The following is a 15,181-nucleotide window of genomic DNA, read 5'->3' on the forward strand; positions in this document are numbered from 1 at the left end:
TAACTCGCACTGACCCTTTCACCCAACACCATGGTTCCGGCCTATTTGCAATGACTTCTGGTTGAGCAATGTCTTGATTGTAAAATCTTCTTGCAACAATGTTGGAGGAACTCACCAGGTCAGGCAGCATCTATGGACCAGTTGACCACTGAAATCTGGCACAGGATATGCGACCCTATTCTTTAACACAAAAAATAAGATTAAAGTAAGTTACATTTTTTATTTAGTTGTGTTTGTATTGATGTACTTAATTATTTAAAAGTATTTAAGTGTTTCTGTTTTATATCATTTCTTATACTTATGAATATCAGTGTCTTTCAGAAGCTTGACTGCTTTGTCAGACAGTGAAGCTGAGCTATGTTGTTTGTCAAAGATCTTCTCTGTAGTTTTGTGGGAAGGAGCTTGCTTTGCTCTCGCCAATCGGATACAGGGTGCCCTTGTGAAGCAGATTTGGCTTTACAAATTCAAGCCAGCTAAGTGCAGAGTAATGGAGAATCTGACCACTGAGCAGCAAAATATAGTCCAGACTATCAACAGTGCTGGGGCATTGATTGTCTTTGGATGGCAGATGTAACTTGGAAAACAATAGCCTCTAAAATAGAAACAGCATTTGTTGATGTACCAGAAGATATTTGTCTGATCCATTCAGGAGTTTTTTATTTCCTACTTGGTTCCATTTTGGTTTTTTGAATAATAATTATTAGGAATCTTCAGCACCATATTCATATAGTTATCAGGTTAGCGATGATAATTCTGAATAATTTGTATTAATTGTTACTCTATTTCAGAGAAAATTTTTGTATCGTAGAATTTCATTGTGTATGCAAAGTGGAAACAGGCCAATTTGATCCCTGGAATTATATTCCACCTGGATCTCTTCCTGTTCCATCTGCCCTATCTCACCTTCTGGTATGCCTTTCCAAAGCATCTGCCCAATTTCCTCACCTGTTTTTTTCAGAGGCACTGGGCGTATTTGTACAGAAAGAAAGACAGACTTCTTTGGTGTAACACTTTAATGGCCTCAAGGCATCCAAAAGTACTTTGCAGCTATATTTTTTTTCTAAAGTGTAGTATCTGCGGTGTAGTACCAGCTGTAGGCCAGTTGCGATCTACAACTTACATACAGACAGATGTTGCTCATCGTTTTGCTTCTTATGCAACCACCTTGTTTGAGTCGAGTTCTTTCAGAGAAGGGGCATCACCTGATGTTCCCACATGTACAATTTCTACCACCAGGCATTAGGTAGGAACAAATATGGGACATTATTAAGAAGCATAAAAGCCTATCGAGTTGTGATGATGGGGAACTTTAATTATTCCAATATAGACTAGGATAGCAATAGTGTTAAGTGCAGAGGTGAAGAGGTTCTAAAATGCGTCCAGGGTAATTTTCTCGAGCAGTATGTTTCTAGTCTAACAAGGAAGGAGGTGTTGCTAGATCTGATTGTAGGGAATGAAGTAGGTTAAGTGCACCAAAGTTTCAGGAAGGGAACAATTAGGAGAAAGTGATGATAACGTCATAAGATCCAGGTTAGTTACAGAAAAGGTGGAAAATCCAAAGGAAAATTAATTAATTGGGGGAAAGACAATTTCAATAGGATGAGAGTAGATCTGATCCAGGTAAATTGCAACCTGAAGCTGACAGGCAGAACTTTACAAGAACAATGGGCTACCTTTAAGGAAGAGATGGTTTGGATACAATTGAGGCACATTCACAAGGAGCAAGGAAAGAACAAACAAAACCAGTGCTCCTCGTATGACAAAAAAGATAGAGAGGAAGATAAAACAAATAAAAGGCTGCTTATGACAAGTTTTGGTTTGCAAATACCAGCCAGAGCTAGGCTATTACAAAAGAATCAGAGAAAGTGAAAATTAAAATCAGAGAGGCAAAGAGAATATATAAGAGAAGATTAGCTGTCAACATAAGTGTGAATCAAAAAGTGTTTCCACAGGCATATAAATAGTGAAAGGGTAGTACATGGATGGATGGAGCCGATTAGGACAAAAATGGGAATTTCCACATGGCTGTTGAAGGAAGTGTTAAGGTACTATATGAGTACTTTTGCCTCCATCTTCACCAGGGAAGAGGTTGCTTCCAAAGAAATAGTGAAGGAAGAGGCAGTTGAGATAGTAGATGCATAGAGAATGGAGGTACTGGAAAAGTTGATTGAACTTAAAGTAGGTAAGTAAACGGGACTGAAAAACACCGTGATGCTGGAGGAACCCAGCAGACCAGGCCTGCTGAGTTCCTCCACCATCATAGTGTTTCTCATCTAGATTCCAGCATCTGCAGTCCTTTGTTTCTCAAGTGACCAGGACTAGCCTGTGACTAGTGATGTGCCACAGGGATCGGTGTTGGGTGCGTTGTTGTTTATCATCTATATTAATGATTTAGATGATAAGGTGGTAAACTGGATCAGCAAATTTGTGGATGACACCAAGACTGGGGGGGGGCACAGTGGACAGTGAGGAAGGCTATCAAAGCTTGCAGCGTGATCTTAACCAGCTAGGAAAATGGGCTGAAAAATGGCAGATGGAATTTAATGCAGACAAGTGTGAGGTGTTGCACTTTGGGAGGACAAATTAGGGTATGACTTATACAATGAATGGTAGGACTCTGAAATATGTGGTAGAACAGAGGGACCTGGGAATAGGTCCATAGTTCCTTGAAAGTGGCTTCACAGGTCGACAGGTTCATAAAGAGAGCTTTTAGCACTTTGGCCTTCATAAATCAGGGCATTGAGTACAGCAGTTGGGATGTTATGTTGAAGTTGTACAAGGCGTTGGTGAGGCCATATTTAGAGTATTGTGTGCAATTCTGGTCACCTATCTACAGGAAAGATATCAGTAAGCTTGAAAGGGTGCAGAGAAAATTTACAAGGATGTTGCCGGGATTTTAGTTATAGGGAATGGTTGAATAGGTTAAGACTTTATTCTCTGGAGTGCAGGAGAATGAGGGGAGATCTTATAGAGGTATACAAAATTATGAGGGGTATAGATAGGGTGAATGCATGCAGGCTTTTTCCCCTAAGGTTGGATGAGACTAGAACTAGAGGACGTAAGTTTAGGGTGAAAGGCAAAATATATAAGGAATATGATTGGAAACTTCTTCACTCAGAGGGTGGTGCGAGTGTGGAACGAGCTGCCAGCAGAAGTGGTAGATGTGGGTTCAATTGTAACATTTAAGAGAAGTTTGGACAGCTACATAGATGGGAGGGATTTGGAGGGATATGGCCTGGGTGCAGGTAGATGGGTCGAGGCAGAAGATCAGATTGGCATGGACTAGATGGGCCAAAGGGCCTTTTCCTGTGCTGTAGTATTCTATGACTCTAAGAAACAAGTTGGGGGGGTGGGGGGGGGGTTAATTGACCAATAAATTTCCACTTGTGTGTATGTGATTGGTAGAACCTGGGGGGAGTTGATGGGAATGTGGGGAGAATAAAAAAATGGGTAAGTGTACGATTAATATGAATGGGTGCTCAATGGTTAGTGCAGACTTAGTAGGCCAAAGGGCCTTTTTCCATGGAGACACAAGAGAATTATTGGGACCATTGCATTGGCAATGATCTACTTTGTGATTAAACAATGAAACAATTAAAGAATGAAGCAAAACCTACTCAAGTCCATACTTCAACACAATATCTTGTGATATGATTTTTCAAAGGAGCATTTCCTTTTTAAAATTTGGATTGTTATTGTTAGATTAATGTATGATTAATGTAAGTGGGTGCTCGATGGTTGGTGCAGACTAGTGGGCCGAAGGGCCTTTATCCATGGAGACACAGGAGACTGCATATGCTGGAATCTGGAGAACAAACAGTCTGCTGGAGGTACTCAGCGGATCAAGCAGCATCTGTGGGAGGAAAGGAATTGTCGACATTTCAGGTCAAAGCCCTGCATCAGGCCTTTTTCCATGATGTATCACTCTAAATCAAAATTAACCTGCAACTTTATAGTTCCTTTATAGTTGGATGCATCAATATGCTTCACAAGAGTGGTTATCAAACAAATGTTTATACCAAGTCACAAATAGAGATACAAAGGAGGGTGACTCAAAAAAGCAATTGGGTGGGACAGGGGGAGATGGGGTGGGGATTCAGGGGGTTTTAAACATTAGTTTAAAGGAATTGAGAGGCAGAGAGGTTTATTGGGAGAATTATGCAACTTCGGCCTGGGTAACTTCTTACCTTTATTGAGAGTATCCAATCGGAGAAATCAATTCTCCTATCTTTGAAGCATAATGACTACCATTCACTTTCAGCACTACGATGGTTATAACCCTTCAACCTTGAATCATTTGTGTGGTAACCTTCAACATTCTTTGTTGCTGTTGACTCCACTGCTATATAAAGACGCCAAAGGGTGCATGGCACTCCTAAAATAGAGTCATTCTGAAAGGTTCAGCGAAGCACTGCACAGTTTCTTACCATGAATGCAAGGGATCAATTGGAAATTTTCTGTCACAGACATTACAATTATACCACAGACTGTACAATATTTTAGTAAAAGGCAGATCCATTTGAGCAACTTCCTTTAATCTGGCCATTCTGCTTAACTTTTGCTGAAAACCCCAGGCAGCAAGGGGAAGGGGTGGGGAGAAGAAACAAAATGTCGATGATGGAGATCAAGAGCACCTCAACAACACAAGCAGTAATAATGTTGCTGAGAGATGATGATGGAGGCTTGTTAATTGCAGCTGATCTATCCGGAGGAGATGAAAGTAGAAGGAGATGTTGGAAGACAGGAGAAAGAAAAAGTGCTGGAACTGTGGGGTATAGAAAAATACAAATGTTAAAAATCTGAAATAAAACTGAATTGGAACCTGAAATCCATCTGAAATGGAAAGGAAAGAATAGAGGTAATGTTCCAGACTGGTGTCTCATCAGAATTTGCCAGTTCTTGTACAAACTGGAAAGGTTGGTTACCTGAAATTGTTGACTGTGATGACTTATCCTCACTGCCAAAGACAAGGTGGGAATAGGATGGAGAATTATGGTGATCCTTGTGAATTAAATAAATGCGTTCTCCAATCTGGTTTTTCCATTGTAGAGATTGCATGCAGTACATTAAATTGGAAGATGTGCAAGCAAATTATTTTTGATTGGGATATGGTCGTCTTGTCGTCCTATCAAGAATGGCATCAAAGGTGTCCTGGATAGGTTTTGTGGGATAGAATGAAGGGCACTTGCATCACAAATAGAGGCAAACTTGAAGAGGTCTGAAGTGTTCCTTCCACCAAGCATTAACTGCCTCCCTGTGTCTGATGAGATCATCTCACACAGCCGGCTCCTCTCAGGTAGTGCCTCAGAAACAACGTGTCATCTCCTAGCCTACAAGAGCCACAAAGTGGCCACAGTTTTTGGACTGAACTGAAGTTCACCTTTTTGAGAGACTCTTGGCTTATCCAACAGAAAGAACCAGGACTAGTTTGATGAGAATGACCAGAATATTGAGGAGCTAACTAACAGCAAACGTAAAGAGTACCTGGATTCTCCAGCTTTACAAGAACGTGAAGGTCTAGCAAAAAAGAAACCCACAACAAAGAACAGATGGTGATGGAAGGAGCTTAGCAACTCACCAACAGCCATGACGTGTGGGTTCTTCAGTACCATCAGTGGCCCCAACTTCCTATGGCCCAGTATTTGTATATAAAATATTTTAACAACTAATTGGATATTGAAGGAATCATTGAAATTTTGGTTCATTGTGCTTGTTAGGGATATAGCAGCTAAACAGGTCTTATAAGGCAATACCTATAATGGTGCAGCACCCCTGTCAGTATTGCACTGGAGTGTCAAACTAGATTTTACTGCCGAAGGGGCATGAACTTACTGACTTCAGAGACAACTATAGTACTCACTGAGCCATGGTTGACAGTGGATAAGTTATAAAGATATCAGGAGAATAAATACAGAGTTTACATTCCAGGACTAAATCTCCAAAATAGACTGTAAGTAAACATAACATTGGATTGTTAGGCTTCATGCAGCAGTGATGTGGCACTCTTGAGGTAAATGTACAGTGACAATTCCCTTTTTGGAGGGTTAGTTAACACACCCTGCAGAGTCCTGAATCATCAGACCATCTGTTACTTTAAAAACATTTTCTTCCTGTTCTGAGAATCCAGTCTTGGAGAGTAATGTAGATATTTAATAAGCTTCCTTGTCTTCCATGATAGCAGCCAGTTTTACTCCCTTGCTTAAAATAAATGAATGTATTCCCTGCACAATTTATTTAATTTATGATTTCATTTAATTTTTCATTTCCAAATTTCTCTCCTTACCTCACCTTGCTGAAAGCAGTAAGTCATGCTGTGGTACTGTTCCATCAATGTTTCCTCCTCCTTCAGGGGAAGAGGAAGGGGAAATGGTGGGGTTGGAAGAGACTACAAATGAGCATTTGCAGCCTGTTCAACAGTTTAACCAATTCACTCTAATCTGTTCCAGTTTTGGCTTGAATCCTTTGATAGAAAGTATTAAAGGATGATTAAACCAGCCTTGAGAGATTTGCTAATTTATGTGAAGGCGAGCAATTCTGTAAATTATAGAGCACTTGTGCTATTTCTTTTCCCCAAAGGCAATATCACAAGCAATTATAGAGATGGTATATTCTTCCACTTCCTTCTCTAGTCTCACTGAGGTAAGAAAATGTCTTGCCTTCAATACCCCCATCAGGGGCATGCACTGGTTAGAACACCAATCCATGCCTGTGACATTTTTCCCCATTGTTATTAAATCAGGGCAGCATAAACCCATTCTCATCCTTATCATAAAATCAAATTCTATCCCTTCAGTGACTATATATCTATAACCATGGGCCCAAATCACCAAAAACAAAGCAAAGCAAAGCAAAGCAAGCATTGATTGATTTTTTTTAAACCAAGGCAGTGTCCAAAACATTAATTCATCTGAAGGAAAAATCTCCTAAAGGCACTCATGTAAATCTCAAAAATATTCAACCCCAAGTCTCCTTTTCCATTTGTGGTCTGATGTCCTCCAAGCACTCTAAATTCTAGCAGTACAACCTTGACTGCTTGGAAATTAATTTCTTTATCATTTATCTATCCTTTATTATTCCATTATTCAATGTTCATTCTTATCCTGATGATTTACAAGTTATTTTTATTTGAACGAACTGTTTAAATAGAACTGAATATTGTCAGTGAGAAGTAATTATTTTTCTTTGCTCAGTGAGAAATGAGAAGAAGTAGGTAACTATCTTAGCTCTGTAACTTGTGGCACTGCCTTGGATGAAGAGAGGAAGATAGATAGATATAGATAGCTATTTATTTATTAGTCACAGGTACTTCAAAACACAGTGAAATGCATCTTTTTTGCATAGAGTGTTCTGGGGGAAGGCCGCAAGTGTTGCCACGCTTCCGACGCCAACATAGCATGCCCACAACTTCCTAACCTGTACGGCTTTGGAATGTGGGAGGAAACCGAACAAGTGTTCCATAATTTACAGATTTGTTTGATTCCCTAATTAGAATTTACAGCACAGAAGCAGGTCTATGTCAATTAATACTTCACCTAAATCTCCTTCGTTCTGTTTCGTGCAAACCCATCAACGTATCCTACATTACATGCTGTCATGCACTTATCCTGAAATACACCTATACCAGTTGCCTCAGTCATTCTGCATTCTAACCCTTCTCTCAGCAAAAAATTTCTTCTGAATGCTCCGTTCAATTTATTAGTGACTGCCTTATACTTATGAGCCCTAATTCTGGCCTTCCTCACAAGTGGAAAGATCTCTATTCCTTAACAATCAAACAGCTTCATAGGCTGTTTAAATGACCTCTGCTAGGTTACCCTCATCCTTCCTTCTACAATGAGTAAGACAAGATGAAATCTCCTGGTACACGGAGCACATTGCTCTCAAGGATCATAAACATCCCACACACACAGAGATAAAGATACCACTTCACATTGTAAGAGGAAATTAATACAGGGAAAAACTCAGTGCTGCAGATTCTAACCATCAAGATACAAGCTGAAGATCTTGTGTTTTTTAAAAAAAATGGGTGGAACATAGTAGACTGGTTACTGCAAAAGTGAAAATTCTCAGTCACTCTGTGACTATAAACAAATATTCAGCACGAATATTAATGCAGCCCTCCAGATTTATTCAAAAGGCAAAAATCTATCACCAAGAAGGCATCTAAATATTCATCACTTTCAAATGTGCAAGTCTACTTTTATTTTACAGATAAGTAGTTAAAAGGCTGTATTTGGCCCAATTAAGAGCTTTTAAAAATATTACTTTTTTTCTAATCAAGAATTCTTCAGACACTGTGTCTGTTGCCCAGCCTTTACTATTTTTATTTCACATTTCCAATATTCACAGAATTTTACTTTTATCTTCTTGGAATCCATTGTCATGACTCCAACATAGCCTTTTATTTCTTCCACTTATTCTAATTGTTCAAACAATAGCACACTTGCCTTTGATTCAGAAGGTTCTGGATTCAAGTTCAGTCTAGTAACTTGCATGTGAAGTTATGAATTAGAATTGCGAGCAGGTCACTTGACCTCTCAAGATGATTTCACTGTTTACTAAGATCAAGACTGATCTGATTGTAACCTCAATTCTGTATTCTCATCAACTCAGGATAATCTTTTACCCTCTTGTTTATCAAGATTCTATCTACTTTGGCCTTAAAAATTATTTAGAAGACCTTGTTTCCACCGCTGTTTGGGAAAGAGTATATCAGAGACTTTCAATTCCCAGACAGAAAACATTTCATTTCATCTCCATCTTAAATAGGCAACTCCTTATTATTAAATAGTGATCTCTAGTTTTAACTTCTTCCACAAGAAGCTAAAACTAGAGATTGCATGTTCTGTAATGTATGTTCCCCACACCCACCCAGTCAAGACCTCTCAGGATCTTGTGTATCTCAATGAACAGGCCTCTGAGTGTTAACTCAAGTGATACAAGCCTAGACTTTTAAACCTTTTCTCACGACAATCTGCCAATTCCAGCTATTAGTCAAGTAAATATTTTTTGAACTGCTTCCAATGTATTAACATCTTTTCTTAAATAGGTGACTAATTCTATATGTGGTATTCCAGATAAGGTCTTACCACAGTTTATATAACTGAAGTATAACCTCAGCTAGCATTAAAAAAACATTATATTTGTATTCCTAATTACTAGCTGAACCTGCCTTTGCAAATTATGCACTAGAAAGTATGGAGCCCTCTGTATCTCAACTCCCTGCAATCTCTCATCTCATTCTACCTTCCAAAATGGGCCATGTAATATTTTCCCACATTGTGCTCCAACTGCTCACTTTGCCTACTCACTTAGCCTATCCATATCCCTTTGGAGTCTCTTTACATTCTTTTCCAAACTTATTTTCCTACCTAACTTTGTGTCTTCTGAAAATTTAGCACCATATCTTTGGAAACTTCATCCAAGTCTTTTATATAAATTGTAAAATGTTGAGGCTTCAGCACTGATTCTTCTGTCACATCATATGCTGCATTTTGCCAAACAACAAAAAAGACCTGTTTGTGCCTCTTCCATTTCCTGTTAGGCAGCACCAAAGAGACGCATGAGACTACCGATCCTGGAACGTGGAGCAACAAACAATCTGCTGGAGGAGCTCAGCAGGTCAAGTAGCATTTGTGGGAGGAAAGGAACTATTGACATTTTGGGTTGAGACCCTGCGTCAGGAGTGGAGACGGGAGATGTGATGATAATAAACCAATACCAATAATGATCTTTTTTATGCACATCATTTACATTATGTGAATATTGTCCGCTTAATGCATTTTGATGGATAAACAATACACTGTTTCTGCATTTGCATATGAGAGGTCCATCCAAGAGTCTGATAACAGCAGGATAGAAGCTGTCCTTGGATCTGGCCGTACGTGCTTTCAAACTTTAGTATTTTCTGTCCCCTCCACTCTCAGTCCTGAGGCAGGGTTTCAACCCAAAACATCGACAATTCCTTACCTCCCACAGATGCTGCTCAACCCACTGAGAATCAAATCTAGCCTGGAAGCACCATGTTGATGAAGTTTTATGTATTAGAGGTGCCATCTTTTGAATAAGCTTAAGCCAAGCCCTCCAAGTTCTACAATAAAGATTCCATGGTATTATTTTTTTAAAAAATGGCAGGAATGTCTCTGTCCAGGCAAGTAATTATCCCTCAACAATATCATTAAAATTTATTGGGTCATTTTCAAGCTACTGCTTCATTGGAGCTTGCGTACGTATATTGAGCATAGAATATAGAACAGTACAGCACAGAACAGGCCCTTTGGCCCACAATGTTGTGCTGACATAGCTAATCCCTCCTACCTACAGAAAGCCCATATCCCTCCATTTTCCTTTCATTCATGTGCCCATCCAAGCCCCTCCTAAAAGCCCCCAATGAATTTGTCTCCACCACCCTATCAGGCAACGCATTCCAGGCATCCACCACCCTCTGTGTAAAACAAAATGTACCCCTCACGTCTATTCTAATAAGATATTGTTTTCCACCCTATCTATGCCCCTCATAATTTTATACAGTTTCAACAGATCACCCCTCAGCCGCTCCAGAGAAAAGAGCCCAAGTTTTTCCAGCCTCTCCTGATAGCACATGCCCTCTAATCCAGGCATAATCCTAGTAAACCTCCTCTGCACCCTATCTAAAGCCTCAACATCCTTCCTATTGTGAAGTGACCAGAATTGAACGCAGTACTCTAAATGTGGCTTAACCAGAGTTCTATAGAGATGCATCATAACTACTTGATTCCTGTGCTCAATACCTCGATTAATGAAAGCAAGCATTTCATAAGCCTTCTTAACCACTCTATCTACCTGTGTAGTCACTTTCAATGAGCCATGGACTTGCACCCCAAGGTCTCTCTGCTCTTCAACACTTCAACACCTTAAGAGTGTACTGCCTCTTGACATTAGTCCTGCCAAGGTGCAACACCTCACATTTATCTGTGTTAAACTCCATCTGCCATTTCTCGTCCCATATCTGCAACTGATCTATATCACACTGCATCCGTTACCAGTCTTCTACACTATTCACAACTCCACCAATCTTGGTATCATCTGCAAACTTACTAACCCATCCATCAACATACTCATCCAGGTCGTTTATGTATATCACAAACAGCAGAGGTCCCAGTACAGATACCTGCGGAACACCACTACTCACAGGCCTCCAGCCTGAATGAGTCCCTTCAACCACCACCCTCTGTCTTCTATGGGCAAGCCAGTGCTGGATCCACTCAGCCAATTTTCCATTGACCCCATGCATCTGAACTTTCTTGATTAGCCAATTATGTGGGACCTTGTCAAATGCCTTACTGAAGTCCATATAGATGACATCCACAGCTCTATCTTCATCAATCTCTGTCATCACCCTGTCAAAAAACTCAACCGGGTTAGTAAGACACGACTTGCCCTGCATAAAGCCATGCTGGGGTTTCCCTAATCAAGCCATTGGATTCTAGATGTTTATATATCCCATCTCTAAGTATTTTCTCCAGCAATTTCCCTACAACTAGATATTTATATATCCCATCTCTAAGTATTTTCTCCAGCAATTTCCCTACAACTGACGTGAGTCTCACCATTCTCTAGTTCCCTGGATTTTCCTTTGTTCCTTTCTTAAACAGATGAACAACATTAGCCACTCGCCAGTCCTCCAGCACCTCACCCATGGTCAAAGAGGACATAAAGATACTGGTCAAGGCCCCAGCAATCTCCTATCTCGCCTCCCTCAGTAACCTGGGATACATTCCATCGGGCCCCTCGGACGTATCCACCTTAATACTGTTTAGGAGACCTAACACTACCTCCTCCTTGATCTCCAAATGCCCTGACATGTTTACGCCCCCAGTTCCAATTTATGCATCCTGCATGTCCCTTTCCTGGGTAAATACTGAAGAGAAATACTCATTCAGAACCTCACCCACATCCTCTGCATCCAAACATAGATTCCCTTCTTTATCCTTAAGTGGTCCTACCCTCTCACTCATTATCCTCTTATTTCTTACATAGGTATAGAATGCCTTTGGATTCTCCTTAACCGAACTTGCTAAGGTCTTTGCATGGCCCCTCTTGACTTTCATAATTCCTTTCTTGAATTCATTTCTAGCTTCTTTATAGTCCTCATGTGCTGTATCTGATCCTAACTTCTGAAGCTCTACATACTTGTCCTTTTTCTTCTTGATTAAGCTCATCACTTCTCTGGACATACAATGTTTCCTTATTTTGCCATTCATGTCCTCCCTTCTAATCGGAACATACCTATCCTGAACCCTATTTATTTACCCAATGTACCCTATATATCGTGTGCTGCATGTTTCTTAAAAAAAAGTGAGACGAGACTGGTTTCAGTTTGACATTGCAAATTGGGCAAAACTTGTGGCTCTAACTAAAAATATCCAAACATTACTGACTTAAGCTGCAGAAACAGTGTATTTATTGATTAAAATGCATGAAGTGTACAATATTCACATAATGCAAATGATGTGCATAAAAAGAACCAGTGCAATCTCTAGCCCTCAGTTCTCTGATTTATCAAAACAATTCCATTCTTATGTTTCTTTGGGAATCTTAATAGCATATCCCATTCCTTCCTCTGTCTTGTATTCTTATGTTCTAAGGTGATGGGACTAATAAACTGCTGAATATCATGCTGCTGTGGCAATCCAATAGGCCTACTCTGCCGATTCAATTGGATGTGAAAGACCTCATTTTGTCAGAAGACTGGAACCAAAATCAATAAAGATAGGCTCCTAGTGCCTTATAACTGTGGAATTTTGCTATGCTTAAATTAGGTGAGTTTTGCCATATAACAACTGTGATTATTGTGTTGACTGTGAAGCTCATTGAAATAGTGTGGACGGCACCATCTAAGTGAATATTCATTTACTATCTTCTGATATCGGTCTTAGGAAAATTGATCAGAATGAATAATTTGTTGCATAAAGATATAAAGGATTATTCTCCTACTTAATAAGATTTCTGTTTAGAATGAGGCAAGCATAAGTGTTTATTTAATAGCAGTGTGAGTACTCAAATTAGATCACTACTCTAAACCAATTTCCTGTTTCCTGTCTTGTTCAGAGGACATTAATGGATTATGTAAAAAGCCTCATTTACTATGTCTAACTTCAATGCAGTTATTTGTTTGTTTATTTATATTGCACTACTGTACTGACCTTTACAATCCACTCTCCCATTCCATGAGCATATGTAACAGCATCATAGAATATTATAATGTAAACAAGCCAATCGGCCCATTTTGCCTTTGCCAGCCCTTTAATTGAACCAAAAAAAGGTTCAATTCCCAGCTCTTCCCCATAAGTCTGTAATTCTTTTACCTTTAGAAGTTTATCCACTTTCCTGTGGAATCTGCTCCCATTAACTTTTTAGGCAGTACATTCAGATCATGAAAACTCAACAGGTAAAGTTTACCATCCCTAATGTTGCCTCTTACTCCTTTGCTAATATTGTTAAATCCCTGTCCGCTTCTGCCAGGCACTCTACCACAGTAAACACTTTTTTTCCCTTATTTATTCCATCAGAACTATCTGGAATTTAAGTAGATTCATCAAATCTCCCTTTAACCTTCTCTGCTCAAAGGGAAACTTTTCCAGTTTTATCACCTAATTGAAATCCTGTATTGCTGGTACATTGTCATAAATGAAGAAAAGTTTTACTAGAAGAGTATTCTTACTAAGGCCCTGACATGTTAAAGTGTGATGCCAAGAACTGAACACAAGTTGGGAAGCAGAGTTAACACTTTTGGGTTGATTCATCAGAACCTGATGATGTGTCATTATCCTGAAATATTAACTCTGTTTTTCTCTCCAGAGTAATGCAGCCTGACTTGAGTATTTCCAGTATTTTATGTTTTGCATTTCTAGCATCTGTATGTTTTGCTGTCTTACAATATTCTTAATAGACTCTAGTTGCAATCTAAAGAGAGAGATCTCTGAATATCTACTCTCGTAATTCCCTGATAAAGTGAGCAGAAGCCAATGGGTTTTTCGGTGTAGGGCTTGCCTTGTTTTCCCTTCCATCCCTGATGGGGAAGGTGTAGCCAGATTTGAACACCCTTTTGGGTGATTTACTTCGGAGCCAAACATTTTAAAAAAAACACAGACACAAAAAATTCTGCAGTTGCTGGAATCTGGAGCAATACACAAAAAGTGCTGGAGGAACTCAGCAGGTCAGGCAGCCTCCATGGAGGGAAATAAATAGTTGATGTTTTGGGTCGAGACCCTTCATCAGGACTGGAAAGGAAGAGGGCAGAAGCCAGAATAAGAAGATTGGGGGAGGGGGAGGAGCACACGCAGGCAGGTGATAGGCGAGTCCAGGTGAGAAGGGGAAGGTAGGTGGGTGGGGGGCGGGGCGGGGTAGAAGATGTAATAAACTGAGTAGAATTTGGCTTTTGACCTTATGAGTCTAATCCCAAATGCTTGGTGTACATGTAGAGTAAACTAGTACAATTGTGAGTAAAGTTTAACATAGAACAGCACAGTACAGAATGGGCACTTTGGCCCAGGATGTTGTGCCAACCTATATAAACCTACTCCATGATCAATCTTAGCATTCCCTCCCGCACAGCCCATAACCCTCTATTTTTCTTGGTATTGGTTTATTATTGTCACTTGTACTGAGGTACAGTGAAAAGCTTGTCTTACAAACCAATCATACAGGTCAATTCATTACACAGTGCAGTTACATTGAGTTAGTGCAAAGAGCATTGAGGTAGTACAGGTAAAAACAACAACAGTACAGAGTAAAGTGTCACAGCTACAGGGAAAGTGCAGTGCAATAAGGTGCAATGTCACAACAAGGTAGATCGTGAGGTCATAGCCCATCTCATTGTATAAGGGAACCGTTCAGTAGTCTTATCACAGTGGGGTAGAAGCTGTCCTTAAGTCTGGTGGTACGTGCCCAGAATATTTTCTTAAATAAAATATATAGAATGAATTTTTAACATTTTAATGTATCCCATATTATTGCTCAGTGCTTTTTTATCATGGGATTTTATTTTTCTCAACCTGGATTATGTGTGAACAGTATGTTTGGAGTCTTGTTGCATGTCTTTTTGCCTCCGTCAAAAACTTGACTTACAATATCTAGGTTGACATTCCAGTGCAGTAGTGAGGAAGACCGTACTATTACTGTCTTTTAGCTGTGTGACAAT

At 39.7% G+C, this 15,181-nt stretch overlaps 1 protein-coding gene across 1 annotated transcript in view; it reads left to right on the top strand.

Annotated features, from left to right (window-relative positions):
- kcnt1b (potassium sodium-activated channel subfamily T member 1b) overlaps positions 1–15,181 on the top strand; it is a 225,720-nt gene that overhangs the window by 32,192 nt on the left and 178,347 nt on the right. The window lies entirely within an intron of this gene.

The sequence above is a fragment of the Pristis pectinata genome, chromosome 23 (genome assembly GCF_009764475.1).
Source record: "Pristis pectinata isolate sPriPec2 chromosome 23, sPriPec2.1.pri, whole genome shotgun sequence".
Classification (NCBI taxonomy): Eukaryota; Metazoa; Chordata; class Chondrichthyes; order Rhinopristiformes; family Pristidae; genus Pristis; species Pristis pectinata.